We start from the raw sequence: 17930 nt of genomic DNA, 5'->3' as shown, positions 1-17930 counted from the left end.
AAAGAGTTCATGTTTACAGTGCATGTGTGTAGCTCTGGTTCCATGGACAGCACATCCCCTTGAGCCACACATGTAATGTAAAAATGGAAGGCTGGAAACCCTCTTGGCTAGTCTTTCAGCATGTGTGCTTTTCAATTGCTTTGTTGTGAGTGTTTGGCATGTACTATTCTAGAGAGGTAAACTGTTTCTTTAATATTTCAACATTGCTTCCCAAAGGGGCAGCAGGTGACATGCACTAGCTGAGATAAATGTTGCATAACTGAGATCTGTTGGGGGAGGATCAGAGCCATGATTTAAGGCCCAGGTGTGTGTGGGTTGGGGTGGGGGGGAGAGAGAGGTGGGAATTGATAAACTATTGATATTGTGAAATGCTGTTCTTTTCCAGGGCCTGTATTTTGGGAACCCCTTGCTCAAATGACCCAAAATTTAGACCACTAACGCTACTCCACACCCTCATGAGGCACAGCAAATTTCAAGACAATATTTAAACAGAAAGGGCATCTCAACCATTACTATAACAAAGTTGATGCTGCAAAAGAATAAAATAAATTTAAAAAAAAACATACTTCAGGGGTCTTTCTATTAACATTCTCTTGATTGGATAGAAGTTTGAGGAAAAGTGGGAGGCATGATATTCAAGCAGGCCTTCCCTTGTTGCAATGGGGGAACTTTGCATAGCCATATACTCCTAACTGGAGTTAGGTTGCGGGAGGCACAGAGGAACAGAAACCAATGAACTATGGCCAGGGGACTCCCAGAGCAATCCTCCCCTTGTTGCAGTGTGTGGACTCATATGCATGCACACCTCATTGGATTGAACTCTCTGCAGGCTGGCACTTAGCACTGCATCTACAAGGTTCTTTTATCAGCATTCATTAACCTCCACAACAACCCAGCAGAGTAGTAAATAGCATCCCTATTTTAATAATAGGGAAGCTAAAGCGCAGAGAGGGTAAGAGGCTTCCCCAAAACTAGATAGGGAGTTAGCTATGGAACGCTGGAGGAGATATACCATTCTTGAGACACAGCTCTTGAGGCATTTACCTCAGTGGTTTATAATATCACTTGGCTGCAGCCCTCACCACCCATGATTTTTAAGAAGATAAATTTAAATAGCAAAGTATCTTTGTTGAAGGGCAGCACAAATCCTTGGCTTGGGCCTTTCTAAGTAGTAGGGCCATATATTAAAGGTAAAAGCACCTTGTTAAAGAAACTGATAGATGCACTCTATAGCATAGTCACGAAGAAAATTGTTTCTTAAGTTACATTCAATTCATGTTTATTAGGTCTGCTTAATACTTAGTATAAGATACTTTTTTAAAACAAATACATCAAAAACCTGATGGGAGGAGTTCAGTATCGTGGCAACAAGTCTAGTATAAAAACGTAGAATGCAGTGTGTGATCCCTCTGTGGACTTACTTGAGATCATGGCAACCATGAATTAATTAGAAAATCTTAAAATAATGTGACTACTGCAGCTGTTGATCACTCTTGTGTACAGAATATTTTGAATGTGGTCTGTACGTATTTTAGCATAGCCTGCATTCTTCCTGCTCAAAATCCTGGAATTAATTGTTTACTAGTCACTTCAGGACATCCTTTGGCTCTGATGATAATTCCTGAAGCAACCAATCTTTCCTGAAGCGGCTGAGTAGCCCAGTTGTGATACCTGATCCTTCATTTTGGCATACAGTAAGGAAGGACTGAGGGAGGTGTAGAATGGATGGAAAAGGAGTATAGGGAATATGTATTTCAGATATGATTAGTTGCAAGTACAGCTGGTCTGCTTTGTTCTGAAAAGGCACTAAAATGTGTGCTTGTTGTGGTGCAGAGACCATCCTTGCTTCTGAGTAGCAGTAACAAAAGAGCTCAGCTGCAGTGTCTTGTCCAGGGATTCTAGAAATCTATTCACCACAGAAAAACGCAGAATTTGAATTTTTACAGAGAATCTTTAGTTTTTACATTTTGTGAAAAAAATAAAAACATATTAGCTATTAACTGAATTTTACTGAAAGTACTGGTGTCACTTATGCAATGCACACCTTCCCCCTTTGTGGTTGATTTCTGAATACGCTTTAAATTTACATAGCTAAACATACTCCAATAAACTGCTTCTGGTGTACAGCAGTTACTCAATGGTGTGTAGGAGTTAGTGTTTTAATGCATCTCAAATTTCACTTCAGCCTCCAGACATAATTAAAGTTATGGAAAGATGCTGAAAACTTTAAAAATCACCCTAAACATTGTGTCACTGAGTTTGGCAAGGACAAATTTCACATTGCTGGTAATATGCTATTCTCTACTGTATGCAGCATGGCTGTAATTTATGTTTGAAGGCGACACTTGTAGAACACATGGAAAGCATTAAACAAACTGAATTGAAAGAAATGAAAACAAAAGCTTGAAACAGCATAGCCATTGACAACAGTAAAGAAACAATGCACTGTGACTGGATCATTCTATTAATTGTATTTTATTATGATTGTTGGCACTGGTAGGTTTTGAACTAGCTTAAAATTGGAAATACATCAATAAAACATTGTGTTCAGTGGATACCTATATATATAGTAGCTAGAGAAACTAAAGTTCAGCATTTCATTTTAATTGTAGAAAAATACAGATTTGTATGTCTTATCAGAGAATTGTGGGGGTGTTATCACAGAAAACTAGGATCCCTGCTGCTCCCCCAACTCATCACCTGGCTCTTCCTACTATCCATCGTGCCTCACACGTTCATCAGCCACACAGGCAAACACAAGGCTAGGGAAAAACCCTCTGAGTGCTGCCTGCTGCATACCAGGGATAAGAATTTACAACCCTTTCCCATACTTGGGGGCAGGGGAAGATATGATCTCTTGAGATGCCCTCCCTACATTGTAGCAAGAGAACAAAGAATGCTGAAGGAAGAATCTCCCTCCCAACTAAGGGAGGTGAAGAGCAACACCCTTGTCCCTTCTAGAGCATGATAAAAGACTCTGGCCAGCATTCCTTCATCTCAGTGCATGGCTTCTGATGCTGACCCCCTTCTGACTTCATCTACACAAAGTTTTACTAGTTATACTGGGATAGTTATATAGGTATAGCCCTTGTGTAGACACTTATTTTGATATAAAAGGAGCCTTTTAATTTTAAACCCCTTCCCATGTGACATGCTGAACTGGGAAAGAAACCCTCATATCAGAATAAGTGTGTCCACAGGGTGTGGGGGTTATACCAGTACCTGTACAACTATATTGGTGTAACTGGTAAAACTGTCTTGTGTAGAAAAGCCTAAATATCTCCTCCATTCCCTACTGAGACTGGGCTGAGGAATAAGGAAGTGGATTTGGAAAGGATGAATAATTATGTGTAATTGGGAGTAGGCAGATTTAGCGGATTGATACAGAAGTAACAAGACTGAAGGTGGAAATGAGAGGTTGACGGGATTGATAAAAAGTGAGAGATTTGAGATGAGATGTGTCAGTAAATAACAAAATAGAAACTGTACCAGAGTCCTCATGACTTCCTAGAACTGGCTAATCACTGGTAACCATTCATACCAAGCCAAAACTGTAATAGAAAGTGAATTAATCAAAGCAGGGTTGTAAATGCTTGCAATTTTCCCCCAGAGGATAACATTGTGGCATAATCATGTGACAGTATTGGCCCTTATAGATATTTGGGGACTATTTTAAAGTACAGTTCTACTGGGGAGGTTTAAAAACAAAGCCAACTGTAAAAAAGGCTGACCCCAAGCTCCTAGCTATATATCTCAAAATGTATCACAATACATTTCTAGGGGACTGGATGACTCAATGGATTAGTAAAAAGATATACAATCTTGAACTTCTGGTCTAGAGTTCATATCCAGGTCTGATAGTTGTGAATCACTTGATGGGTGATGAGTGATTGGTCTCAGTCCAGGTCTCCATAACCAAATGTACACATTGCAATAAACCCCCGTTAGCATGTGTACTGGTTGCTTCAGTAGCAGAGGCCAAGGATTGAATGGGCCTGAAGACTGAGCTGCTTCTCAAGTTGGTGGTGATCCCTCTGGATTGACACTGGTGAGAAAACATGGAGAAGTCATTCATCATAGCACAGATAGTCTCTTTACTGTATTTATATATTACCCAGCACAATGGGACACCAGATCAGGCTTGTGAGTTCTTTCAAAATATAGTCTCTACTACTACTAATTCTCCACAGCTGTCAGGCTAGCAACTTGCCCTGACACATTGGTGTACATCTTGCAACTCCCAGTCCTGCCCATTGTGGTCTTATTCAGCAGGGAAATCCTTTGCCTAGGTAAGGGTGTGCGTATCTCTTGCATGCAGAAGGGCCCCACTCTGTGCCGGCACCACTCCCAGGAGGAAGGGATGAGGCTGGAAGAAGGTGCGGTTGCAGGGCGGGGGGAATCAGCAGTCCCTTAATCCCGCTAATCACTGCTGCCCGCCAAGCGGGCGGGTGCCGCTGCCCCTTGCTCGTGGCCCTGTCACAGTGGGGGGTGCGGGCAGGTGGGTGCTGCCTGTGCCTTGGGGCACCCTTGGGAGACGCAGATGTCTCACAGACGCCTGGGGCCTGCGGCGACCTGCCAGCGGGGCTTCCCCTCTAACTCCCTCACCCGCGACACGCGCAGCCACCCAACCTGGCCACCCACAAGCACACGCCCAGCCGACTCTCAGACTCCGCCCCCTCCTGATCCTAACCATCGCGAGGGTTTCCTCCTCCCTCACGCGAGATTTGCTGTCTCACCCCGGCCACCTTGGCCGAATCCCTTCGGCAATTTTCGTCATTGCCAGGCTCTACCAATCGGCCCCAGGAGCGCATCGATGAGCGCGGACCCCGCGCGACAAATGTGTGGGGGGCGGCCCCGGGGTGTGGACGCGGGGGCTGTGCCGCTGTAGCGGCCATACGCGGGGGGCGGCGGTTGCGGGGTGGGGTTCGGGGTAACGGGTGGGCGTGCGGGGCTCGATTGTTTAGGCCTGGCCATGGCGTCTCTCCTCCCCCCCGCCATGGCTCCCCGTGTCCCTGCTCCTCTCCTCTCAGTGAGCGAAAGTGGCCGCCGCCGCCGTCCCAGCGCCCGCAGCCGCCGCCTCCTCCTCCTCAGCAGCAGCAGCGCGGCCGCCATCTTGGCGAGGCAGGAGCCGAGAGGGCCCTGCGGCAGGAGACAGGCTGAGCCAGCCCAGGCAGCGCAGGGCGAGAGGCCGGGTGGAGAGAGCGGGGGAGCCAGCCCAGGAGACACCCCCAGCCCCCCGCCGCTCCCGCGCCGCAGCCGGGCCCGCCACCCAGGTGAGCGACAGCGGCGGCCGGGCAAGGGCACGCTCGGCCGGGGCGGAGAGGGCCTACAGGCGGCGGCAGGGCCCGGCCAGGCCGCAGCTTCTCCCCCCCCGCCAAGCAGTGGCCGCAGCAGCCGGGTCTCTTCTTAAAGGGGCAGGTCTCTTCCCTCCCTCCCCGGGGACACACCCCGATATCAGCGCGGGGGGAGGGGCCCCCGGGCACGGTTGACTCTGGAGACCGCTTCGGCCCCCCCGGAGGAGCTGCCCCCCGAGCGGGGGGAGGGGCGTGTGCGCTGGGCTGGGCTGTGGAGCTGGCCGGGGCGATGTGTCCCAGCTGTACCTGTGAGGCCCACGTGCCCGGGCGCTGCACGACGCCGCAGCCGGCTGCGAGGTGTAGTCACACCTGTCATGCACACGCGTAACCGTGTCACACCCGCTCCGCGGGTCGTGCTGGGACCTGGAGCACACGTGCAATAATACTGATACTTGCCGCTGCCTAGCGGAGGGAGTCAGGGTGCGTGGCACACCTGTACCTGTTACATATCTCCAGTATTGTCTCATGAAAGTGATAATCAGGGCCATGTGTCCTAATGGCACTTGTAGCACCCAGGTGCAATAATGTTGCTCATAAACCAGGATGGGGGGCTGTTTCATATCTGTACCTATACGCTCAAGCAATAAGATTGCCGTTGCATGGTTAAAAGAGCTAGGACATGTCCTATCTATACTTGTAATACACAGTACCAGCAAAGTGGCACACTGGCATTTGCTGTTGCACAAGCTAATGCTTCTATATATACAGTTGTGTATGCAGATAGAAAACAGTATAGTTAAAATAAAGACAGGATAAATACCTATATCCTGAAATCTTACTGTTTGGACTGTAGATGCAGAGAGGGGATTAAGCTTGTGTGTTTGATTAATGATCTCCAGTAAACAAGTATCCATGATTTGATCTTTATAATTATGGTTGGTGGTGAAAACTTCTCTACTGCTCTTCTTGACTATAGGGTGTAAATCCATTCCACAGAGACAGAGCCACAACTGTCAGACTAAATATAATCCACCAAACACCAACTGTGCAATGTTCAATTCATTCACCTGCACGCTGTAGCTACTTTCGTCATGGGCAGCAAGGGGAGCTGTAACTGTCCTTATGACATCACAGATGTGAATCATATTTGTACATTTTGCATGTCATCAAGTAATCTTTCATTTATCATTCAGATATCAAATTTCAGTACTAGTTTATTTTAGATCTTAGATACTTATTCTTGTATCTTGGAGTATGGGGTGTTTGGCAAGATGTGCATATTGAAATGTATACATGCATTTTATTTTACTGTGCAGTTTAATCAGGTTTCACCAAATTTAGTCAAGTCATCAGATCTGAGTATTCCAGATTCCGTATCTTAAAAGAGTTAAAGGATTCTGAGATGTTTGTAAAATCAGCTTTACATTGGCTCTCACAATGTCCTGTACTGGACAGTGGTTATTATGAATTTTCTGTATAATTTAAATATGTGATGTAGTTCTTAAAATCCTAATCCTGCAATGATCTTCATGTAGATGGGTCCCTGCACTTAATGTGTTGGGTGGGCACAGAGGATTGGCTTATGAGGTGCTCATTGCATAATTAGAGTATTCATTGATTAAAAGGTAACACATTAAGTTAAAATAAAATAAAGTTAAATATGTTGCTTATGCAGGTAAGTGCACAAGTCCGAAAATGTTGAACTAAGGCTCAGTGATCAAACTTAATTCTGCCTCCTTGCAAGAGTACATTACCATACAATATCTATGTGATCGTATAATATTTCTCAATAATACACCAATCTTTACTTTATCTTACTAATATGATCCCATATATAGTCAATTTTCATCTCAGTTATGCCATTTTTCCTTTACATGGACATGGATATGTGAATAATGCTGTATTATTTTATACTAAAACTTGTTATTTATGGGTATTCTTTTAAAGTTTTAACAGTTTATATTTCCTTAATTTGAACAAAACTATATCAATACTGTTTAAGCATTACTGTTGTGTGGTTGTACATCCACCAACATTAAATATGTTTTTTCTTTACTTTAGTTGATGCAGTAATGAATTCTTCATGTGCTAATGTAGTGGTTCACAAATGAATTTTTATTGTGGAGAAACATAGCGACACAGCAAATTCATTGTGGCTGCAGTTTTGGCAGTTAAAATATTATACTAATGACAGTTTAGTCACATGATTATTTGGAAGTGTCTTGTAAATAAAATAATAAATCAAGCGTAAAGAATAATATGTACTATGAATACCACAAATGTTACATGGGTTTTTACTAACTATACATTTTAAAAAATTGTAACAAAATTCTCATACTTCTTTTTGTAGCACAGTAGTTGTAAATGTCAATGAACTTTTGTTTATTTCAAAAGGTTCTTGAAAAGGAATTGTTCAATGTTTCTCTCTTCCAATAGTGATGGCCACACATGAAGTCCCTGATGGCTGCATGCAATCATGTGCTGCACTTTAGAACCACCGTTCTAATGTATTTTTCATAAATAAGGCTGTGATTTAGGCACAGCGGTCATGGAAGTCACGGATTCCGTGACTTCAGCCAGCCCTGACTGGGAGCTGCAGGGTCCCCTGCCGGCAGGTGGACCTCCTGCAGCTCCAGGCCGCCACAGGTGGCAGGGGGAACACCCGCCGCTCTTGGCCGCCACAGGCGGTGGGGTGATCCCTGTTCCTCTTGGGGCAGCCCGGCGATCCCCACAGCTCTCCAGCTCCATGGATGGCAGGAGGGACCTCACCACTCTCGGGCAGGAGGAACCGCTGGGCTCTGTGGCGGCAGGTGGAACCCCCATTGTTTGGAGCCGCCAGCGGAGGGGGACCCTGGAGTTCCCAGCCCACCCGCAGCTGCCCAGGCTACTTATTTTATAGTGGATATTTTTAGTGAAAGTCAGGGACTGGTCACAGGCTTCTGTGAATTTTTCATTATTGCCTGTGACCTGTCTCTGACTTACTAAAAATACCGTGACACAATCTTAGCCTTATTCATAAACAATATCTTGAAACTAAAAATATTCTCAGATCGATATGTACAGTAATGAAAAAACAAGAAATGGACTGCAACGTGAGGTTGTTCTCAAAGTTTATAGAAAGGTTTTCTCTAACTCACTTTTTGCCAATCCATTCCCTGTGTCTCATTTATGTTTGCAAGGCAGTATTTTAACATTGTCTAGTGATTGGGGGAACAAGTTCTTACTCACTTGGTTATAATATATAAATTCTATACCAAGCATACAGCCTGACAAGCCTGTGTGCTGGAAATCTCCTTAGGGACTGGCAGAAGAAAGATCTCTCCTCTAATGTTCCACAGCCAATATTCCAACCTGGGGTTGAAAAAACCTCCATGCCAATTGTACGCCAGCTATGCCAGGGGAAAGGCTGGTGTACCAGGATAACAACAGATGTCCTGAATTACCCTCAACATGCTACTTAATTCTCACTGTGTGGCAAGTGCATGTGAAGCCCCTGTAGACAAGTGCTTCAAGGGGCACAGAATGTGCGTAAGCCTTTGTGCAGGGGCTCCAGAAATCCAGTCCCCTGCCCCTCTAGAGCGGTTTTTGCCCCTAATTTAACAGGTATATAGTCAATCGCATTGCTTGATTTCTCCAAGTCACTTTTCTAGTCTGTAGTTTACATTGTTAAAGGTGGCATCTGTGTTGCTGGAAGTAGTGTCAGACTTTTCTGTTTATTGGCTATATACATGGTTTTATTTTTTTGTTTTTGTTTTTTTTCCCTCTAGGTGTATGTATGCAGCTGGTCAAAGTAATTTGTATTTATTCAAGGTCAACATTAATGGGGACTGAAATTTAAAGGTTCATAAAATTAAATTTTCTTTGCCAGCCTGCAGTCTTTTGCTAATAAATGTAGTCGCTCGTTACCCTGAAGTTATATTGAGAAATATTTCCCCAGAAAAAAGAATGAATGGGGACTACCCTTGTTTTACTAAGGCCTCGTGTACGCTATGAGGTACTCCTGGGGGGAATTCTGTGCCAAAAAATTAAAAATTCTGTGCACAGTATTTTAAAATTCTGCAAATTTTGTCAAAATAACACACATAATCACACCAGTTTCAGTTATTTTGACAATTTGTTTCAAAATACCTGTCAGTGAGTATGTCTGTAATACAGGGGGAAAAAAGATTCCTGAATCTTTATTTTTTTTTTTTTTGACAAATAGATTCCTTACTAGACAAATCAGCAGAGAACTTTGAGTAATTCATTTAAATTACACTGCAGAAACATATTTCTTGCACCCCTCAGAAGCAGTGCAAAGGCGTGGGGTGTCGGGGGTAATGGAGGAGCTGAGGGAGAGAGAAGGAGCCTGGGCGTGAACCTGGAGGGAGTTAGGTCTTTTTTTTTTTTTGAGGGGGGAGAAGGGGGGACTGTTAGGGAGTTGGTGAGCCTCCCCCATGCAGGACCTGGCTGACTGCTACCTCTCCCATTCAGTCAGGTACATCACCCCTATTCCTGTGTGGCCCTGCATTCCCTCTTCCATTTAGCCTCTGGCTTAATGCTGTCACTCCACTGGCTCCTGAGCCCTGCCCTGGTCTGTCCCCCCACTAGCCCTTCTGAACCCCAGTGACCCCCCAGCAGCCCTGTGTGCTCCACTCGGTTTTCCCCCACCATATCCTGTGCCTCCTAACCTGGGCTCTGTGGGCAGGGTGCTGTTATGAACGCAGCCAGCTGCTGGTTGTTCTGGTGCCACAGTGGCCTCTGGTGGGCGAAATAATACATTTTGGGCAGAATGTATTTTCTGCACATAAAAAAAATTCTGCATGTGCCGTGCAGGAATTCCCCCAAGTGTATATGAGGGTTTACCTGTATGGGTATACTGGAAAACCCTTTGACTGTAGACACAACTTATAACTTAACATAACATAGCTTAAGGCCCTCTTTTGCTGGTCTTTTACTAGTTACCCAAGCAAATTAAGCTGTGCTGGCTAAAGCAGTCTGGTATAACTGCATCCGCATTAGGGCTTTTGCTGGTTAAAAACACAGTAAAAGAAATTGTATCCTTAATTGGCATGATTTATACTGGCAAAAGTTTCTAGTGTGGACATGGCCTTTAGCCTCTTTGTGTATGTTTGCTTTTAAATTGCATGCTTATGGTATTTCTTGCACCATTCTGATGTAATGTTTTATATGTCACAATGGAGAATTTCCCTGGAAAAAGAAAAATGAAATGTATCTCTTAGAGAGTGGAGGGAAATACAATTTGTCTGGGATTCTTTGGCTGTGGATAAACTCTTGTAATGGCTCTTAGTTAGAATGCAAAACATGAAGGGTTGGATGAGGGGAAAAAATAGTGACAAAAGTGTGAAGGAACTGTAGAGGCCTGATAAGTTGTGTTCTCATTGTTCTGGGTTCAATTCTTAGGCCTTATCTATGAATGTTCTAGTGGCATACCTATTTCAATTAGGGTATGACTCTTGTGGGTTTTTTTTTAAAAAGTTTATACTGGGAAAAGCCCAATGTGGACACAGTTATACTGGTATAAAGATACATTATACTGAACATAAAAACATAAGAATGGTCATACTGGGTCAGACCAGAGGTGCATCTAGCCCAGTATCCTGTCTTCTGACAGTGGCCAGTGCCAGGTGCCCCAGAGGTAATGAACAGAAGAGGTAAATCATCAAGAGATCCCTGTCGCTCATTCCCAGCTTCTGGCAAACAGAGGCTAGGGACACCATTCCTGCCCATCCTGGCTAAAAGCCATTGATGGACCTATCCTCCATGAACATAGTTTTTTTTTTAACCCTGTTATAGTCTTGACTTTCACAACATCTTCTGGCAAAGAGTTCCACATGTTGACTGTGTGCTGTGTGAAGAAATACTTCCTTTTACTTGTTTTAAACCTGCTGCCTATTAATTTCATTTGGTGACCCCTAGTTTGTGTGTTATGAGAAGGAGTAAGTAACATTTCCTACTACTGGTACAGTTTATTCCCCTTCTTGTCGGGAATAACTTTGTCCACAGTGCGGAGGATTGTACCATTTTCACTGTACAATATAGTTTAAGTAATGCAACTTACTACTGTAGACAGAGACTTAGTACTGCTGTCTGCCTCTCTCTTTTCCTTCCCCCAGGCCAGCAGCGCTGTGCAAACGTGTCAGAGGTGGCCTATTCTGCCTCGGAGGAGTTCCTTTTTTGTCATTAGCAGGGTGAAGTGATTCAAACCATAATTCTAATCACTTTAAAAAAATTGATTTGAAACAAATTGAGGCTTTGTAAAGCTAACATGAAAATGTGTGGTATTGCAACTTTAGATTTAAATTGATAGTGAACTAAATCAGTAATGTATCAGAGGCATAGCCGTGTTAGTCTGGATCTGTAAAAGCAGCAAAGAGTCCTGTGGCACCTTATAGACTAACAGACATATAGGAGCATGAGCTTTCGTGGGTGAATACCGACGAAGTGGGTATTCCTATATGTCTGTTAGTCTATAAGGTAATCAGTAATGCTGTTTTGGGTTTGTTTTTTAAATGGCACAGCTGGTAGGGTATCCTATTTAAGTTCTATGAAACTATTAGGCAAAAAAGAAAATATTGAAAGTGAAGGCCCTGATCCTGCAACTGCTTAAGCAGATATGTAATTTTACTTGCATAAATAGTACCGTTGACTTCAGTAGACTACTCGTGTTCAAAACTAACATGTACATAAGTGTTTGCAGCAAAAGGGGCACAATTGTATTTTTATTCAACTTTTCTTTTAGTGGCATAAAGTCTTTGTCACTTCAAAACAAAAGTGGTTCATTGTTAATAGAGGTTCAATATATTAGCAAAATTATTGTCAATTTTTTTTAAACACAGGCCAAAATTATCAAAATTGGACACTTAAGGTAAGACTCCATATTTAGGCATGTAAGGATGGATATTTAAAAGTACTTAAGTGACCTAAGAGCACAGGTCCCATTGACTTCAAACCGCCAATGCTGATGCAACATTTCAACTTCCTTGACTTGTGGAAGTATATCGGAATGTGATGAAGGTTGCAAATATACCACAAGCTATTTGCTTTCAGCTTTGTGTTTGCATATGTGTTCTCACAGTAAGGATGTTATTGAGGACCTGGACTTGTCATTTTCAGCACAGATGAATATTTTAAGTGTAAAACTTCTCAGGAGAAAATCCTTCTGCAAAATCTGAAATTCTACTAAGAATTTGAAAACTAATAATAAAAAGTACAAAATATCCACTTTCGCAATCAGAGACTATAAATTGGGAAGAAAATAACTAGTAACATAATAAAAATGTTTGAAATAAAATATATGTTGTTCCTTTTTTAAAAAATCATGATTTTTGAATTCACCCCACTCAATAATACTCTCTCCAGCTGATTAGAGGATAGCATTGATGATCTCCAAAGAAAGTCTAGTCAACCTTTCACCAGCAGGTTGATGGGTTATCACAGTTTGGCCTCAGTATTAAATGCAAAGGAGGAAAAAACAGCAATCCTTTGAGTTTCAGCTAGGATGCAGAGGTTCTGAGGCATGCAGAAAAATGTAAGGCAAGGATCTTGAAGAAAAATCCACTGTTGCAACCAGACATGCATAAAAATTCTCTCTGTTTTTGAAGTGAAATATAATTTTTAAGTTGTGTACATGTCATATATAGGGCTTCTGGTTTAAATTGGACTTTTATTGTAAAAGCATGTTGAAATCAAAGTCAGCAATAGCCAGCAAATATTTGTTTAAACTGGAAAACCCAGTGTTTTAAAGCTGATCTTTCTCTGTGCTTCTAGAAGGCAATATGTTTGCTGTTGTTTAGTGGAAATAAATGCCAAAATCTTGGAAGCCCTTAATATAAAACATAACTAGTTGCTTCCGAAGATGTCCTTGGAGAGTTCTCCTCTAGTGCTGTTTGTTGACTGACTAGACATTGTAATAAGCAGATTTAAAAAAAAAAAGCAAACAAAAACCCCACATCTAAATTATAGTTCAACTAAATAGTGATCTAAAAGCAGTGTCTGTGGGCAAGATACTTAAAAAAAAAATTAGCTTAAACCTCAAGTATTTCTCAGTGTGTCTTGATTAAAGTTAATCAAGGTTACTCCTACCCAGTTTGAAGGTGGTTAGAACTCTAAACCCATTGGCATAACTTCAAGTTTGCCTTTAATAATTTAGAGGGTCACATAAGAATGGCCCTATTGGGTCAGACCAAAGGTTCATCTAGCCCAGTATCCTGTCTTCCAACAGTGGCCAGTGCCAGGTGCCCCAGAGGGAATGAACAAAACAGGTAATCATCAAGTGATCCACCCCCTGTCGCTCATTCCCAGCTTCTGGCAAACAGAGGCTAGGGACACCATTGATGGACCTATCCTCCATGAATTTATCTAGTTCTTTTTTTGAACCCTGTTATGGTCTTGTCCTTCACAAAATCCTCTGGCAAGGAGTTCCACAGGTTGACTGTGCATTGTGTGAAGAAATACTTCCTTTCATTTATTTTAAACCTGCTGCCTATTAATTTCATTTGGTGACCCCTAGTTCTTGTGTTGTGAGAAATTGTAAACAACACTTCCTTATCTACTTTGTCTATACCAGTCATGATTTTATAGACCTCAGTCATATCTCTACTTAACTGTCTCTTTTCCAAGCTGAAAAGTCCCAGTCTTATTAATCTCTCCTCATATGGAAGCCATTTCATACCCCTAATCATTTTTGTTGCCTTTTTCTGAACCTTTTCCAATTCCAATATATCTTTTTTGAGATGGGGCGACCACATCTGCACACAGTATTCAAGATGTGGGCGTACCATGGATTCATATAGAGGCAACCGTGATATTTTCTGTCCTATTTTTCTACCCTTTTCTTAATGATTCCCAGCATTCTGTTTGCTCTTGCACACTTGGTACCCGATGGGCCCTTATTTTTAGACTTAGTCATTTTTGTCAATCTCGGCCCTTTCCCCTCTCTCTCCTTTCTTTTTACACCCAACTATATTTCGAAGAGGCAGAGATTTTAGGACATTGAAAGCAATAAAATAATGAGTTGAGTTAACAATGGCAAAATCTGAATGTAATTTTAATTTTTTTATTTGGTTATTACATATTAATAGGGTTAAATATGCCCACTAGTGAAAGCGGTAAACTTCATTCATTCCTATATCACAGTTTTAGTCAGATGTAAAGATCAGCAGTAGAACCACAAGAAAAGGATAGCGAGAAAGCTGCCCTGAACAATCTATAAGAGAAGTATCTGAATGGTACTTGATATTATGACCCAAGGATTTCTTGATGCCAACTGGCATAAGGTTAACAGGAATCCCCTGGGTTTGGTATTTGGTGAACTAAAATGTAAAGAGCATCATGTGAGGTCTCTGTTGAAAGATTGTGTCATTCAAGTCATCAAAATCATTGCAAAAATGCACGTATGGATGTTGTATAAGCATTTACATATATAAATACTGAAAAGTATGTTCTTAAGATCTGTGTCTAGGGCTGGGCACAAGCAAATGTGAAAAGCAGGTTCTCTTTCAAACGAGAAATGTTTCTCTGTATGTCTGCTTACATAAAAATTAAGTATTATATGGTTCACAATGGACCTCCAACTCACAAATCTGAACTGAATGCCAATGAAGGATGGTGAAATCTTCAGAGAGAGGAAATTAACAGGAAGAGGTAAATAGCAGGTGTTACCCTGTTTAGGAGTAATTAACTTTTGAAACTATATCTGGAGTACAGAGGAACCCCAATGTGTTCCATCAGTCTGAGAAGATAAACTCTCAACAGGCTTGATTTTATGAGAAAGGGTCTCGACCAAACTGGTGGAAAATGCTGGAGAAAATTTTGGGTGAGATAAGCTTCTTTAGACAGGAGGATAACTTGTTAGTTAGGTTTAGGCTTTAGATTGTGTGCTGTGATGTTGCTTTATATGTTACCATTTGTTCCCATCTCTCATACTGGTTTTTATTTGATTTGCCAACCATTCTTAAATAAAGAAATAATCTTAAATTCTTTCCTTTTTGCTTTATAATTTAAGTCAAGCACTGTGTGTATTACAGGAGTGGTGCTCTAAGGTAAAACTGGTGAACTGAGATACACTGTTTCGTTGGAAACAGAGGATCTGGGATTTCTGTGGGTATCCACTGATCAGGGCTGGCTACCACAGAAAGACACTTTGAAGAGGGGATGAGGGGGTTGGGTGCATTTGTTGTCAACCTGCTAGGCAAAGATAGGTCTGATGCAGCCCAGAGGAGAGTGCTTGAGTGACTAACAGGGTGGTTGTGTTAGGAAACTAATACTTAGCGGGTACAGACAAGACTCCCTCGCTCTGGAGGCAGGTGGTAACAAGTTGACTCATAGCTCTGGGTATCCCAGGAAGCATCACAGATATAGGCCCCCTTAATTAGTACAGTCTATAGGCTACATGGAAATTAAAGACTTCTCTCAATTAGAAGTATTATAATGTTTCCTATTAACGGATCATCAAAGATAAACATAACACAGAAATAAGTAAAAAATATTGAAATACCTTTTACCTAAATAATATTGCCATTTTAAGTATATATCTGCATTAATTTTCACAAAAAAGTGCCGTAACACTCTGAGTTACATATTTCTTAAGCCTGTTTAAAAAGCCCTGTGGAAGCTCCAAAATTTGCAAATGGGTATTCCTTTAAAGATCGTTGTGGTTGCTGGATACAAAGTAATACACATCTAAAACCATCATCTCTGAATAGTTTCCTTGCTGTTCTCTGTCATTACAAATATGGAAAAATCTCTATGCACATTACAGTTTTTTGCATTTGAGAAAGTAAAATATCTTTAAAATTAAAATTATGTAGGTAGTTGCAGTAGATAGTTGAGAACCACTATGAGAGTATTGTGTAAGTTTAAAAAAAAATTCCATGATAAATTCAATGACTGGACCTTTGTTCTGTCTACAGTATGACTGTAAAAATGGTTTAATGAATTTGTCTTCAGCAGAGTTTTAGTATGTTTAAGAACATGTGTTTAAATTCAGAAGTTTTATTTAGTTATTCAAAGGCAAGATATTGATTACCCAGTATAACTGAATTGAGAAGGGTATTCTAGCAACCAACATTATATGTAAAGCTTATTTAGATAAGAATGCCTTGCATAAAGAGACTAAGTATAATGCAACCTTCCACTTGTTTTCATACAAATCCTGTAAGTGGAATATAAATGGCATTTACCACATAATAAAATATAAGAAAGTTCTCTTCTGTCTCAAGTGTGGAAGTGGATATTACCCTAACTCAGGAAACACATCTAAATACTTCAGAAAACAATTAATTTGGGAGGGAAAAAAAAAGTTTGGGTGGACAAGTATTTGACGAATCCAACAATACACCCATCAAAAGGAAGTTACTATGTTCATAAAACTTACCCTTTGTAGTTACTACAGTTTTTTTGAAGACCAGAGAGGAATATTATCTCTTGCTTTCTGGCACACTGCCTGGGAATCTTAATATTTGATGTATGTTTGCCCCTCTAAATATATCTGTTTTCTGTCTGATTTATTTACTAATTGTTCCCAGCACACACATAAATCATTTATGGAGGAGACTTTAGTGCTATGTTTAAAGTTTGGGTTAGATGAAATTCTCCCAATTTACAGATTAGCAAAAAATCTAAAACCTTCAATTCTGTCCTTATGGGAAAAAATGTAGTTGATGTCTGGTGGCTGCTAAACCCAAAAAGTAAAGAATCTACTTTCCAGAGTTCATGATTCCTCATCTGGAATAAGTTGGATTTTCATAAAGGCAGAAAAAGCCTCAAAATATTTAGCTTCTGAGACTCTGATCCTGCTAAAAGTATGCATGATCTTAGTTATTCTCTGTATTTGGGAAAAAGTTGGATGATGTATTCATATCCTGATGATGATGATATACTTCCCACTGCAATGGTAAGTATGGGGGATATTAAACAATACCTGTTCAAGTTAGACATTTTAAAATCATCAGGTCTGGGGAACTTGCATCCAGGAGTTTTAAAACAGCTGGCTGAGGTGCTCTTTAGACCGTTAATTAATTTAATAAGTATATGAACACTGGAGAAGTTCCAGAGGACTGGGAAAAAAAAAACAACTAATGTACCAATATTTGGAAAGAGTAAACAGGATGATCTGGATAATTATAGGCCTGTCATTGATCCTTGGTAAAGTAATGGAATTGCAGATACAGGGCTAGATTTAATAAAGAATTAAAGGAGGTTAATTAATGACAGTCAGTATGGGTTTATGGAAAATAGACCTTGTCAAACTAACTTGATATCTTCAAGAGACATGGTGGGTGAGGTTAGTATCTTTTATTGGACCGATTTCTGTTGGTAGGAGAGACAAGATAATGAAATTACAATTTAGGTTGATAAAGGTAATAGTGTTGATGGAATATATTTAGACTTCTGTAAGTCATTTAATTTGGTACCACACAACATTTTGATTACAAAACTATAACTATACAAAATCAGTATGGCACACACTAAGTGGATTAAATATTGTCAATTTTTCAAAATGTAATTGTAAATAGTGAATCATTGAGTGGGTGTCTTTCTAGCCAAGTCCTACAGAGATCAGTTCTTGTCCCTCCTCTATTTAAGACTTTTATCAGCGATCTAGAATAAAACATGAAATCATTACTGCTTAAA

General features: G+C 41.1%; 1 protein-coding gene across 1 annotated transcript in view; it reads left to right on the top strand.

Annotated features, from left to right (window-relative positions):
* Positions 1–5140: 5140 nt before the first annotated feature.
* INO80 (INO80 complex ATPase subunit) overlaps positions 5141–17930 on the top strand; it is a 125102-nt gene continuing 112312 nt past the window's right edge. Inside the window, exon 1 of the mRNA XM_045015832.1 lies at positions 5141–5273. The gene's annotated coding sequence lies outside the window, so the exon portion shown is untranslated. The remainder of the gene's footprint in view (positions 5274–17930) is intronic.

This window comes from Mauremys mutica, chromosome 4 (genome assembly GCF_020497125.1).
Source record: "Mauremys mutica isolate MM-2020 ecotype Southern chromosome 4, ASM2049712v1, whole genome shotgun sequence".
Taxonomy (NCBI): domain Eukaryota; kingdom Metazoa; phylum Chordata; order Testudines; family Geoemydidae; genus Mauremys; species Mauremys mutica.
Note: the sequence above shows the minus strand (reverse complement) of the source record. Positions and strands in the feature narration are given on the sequence as shown.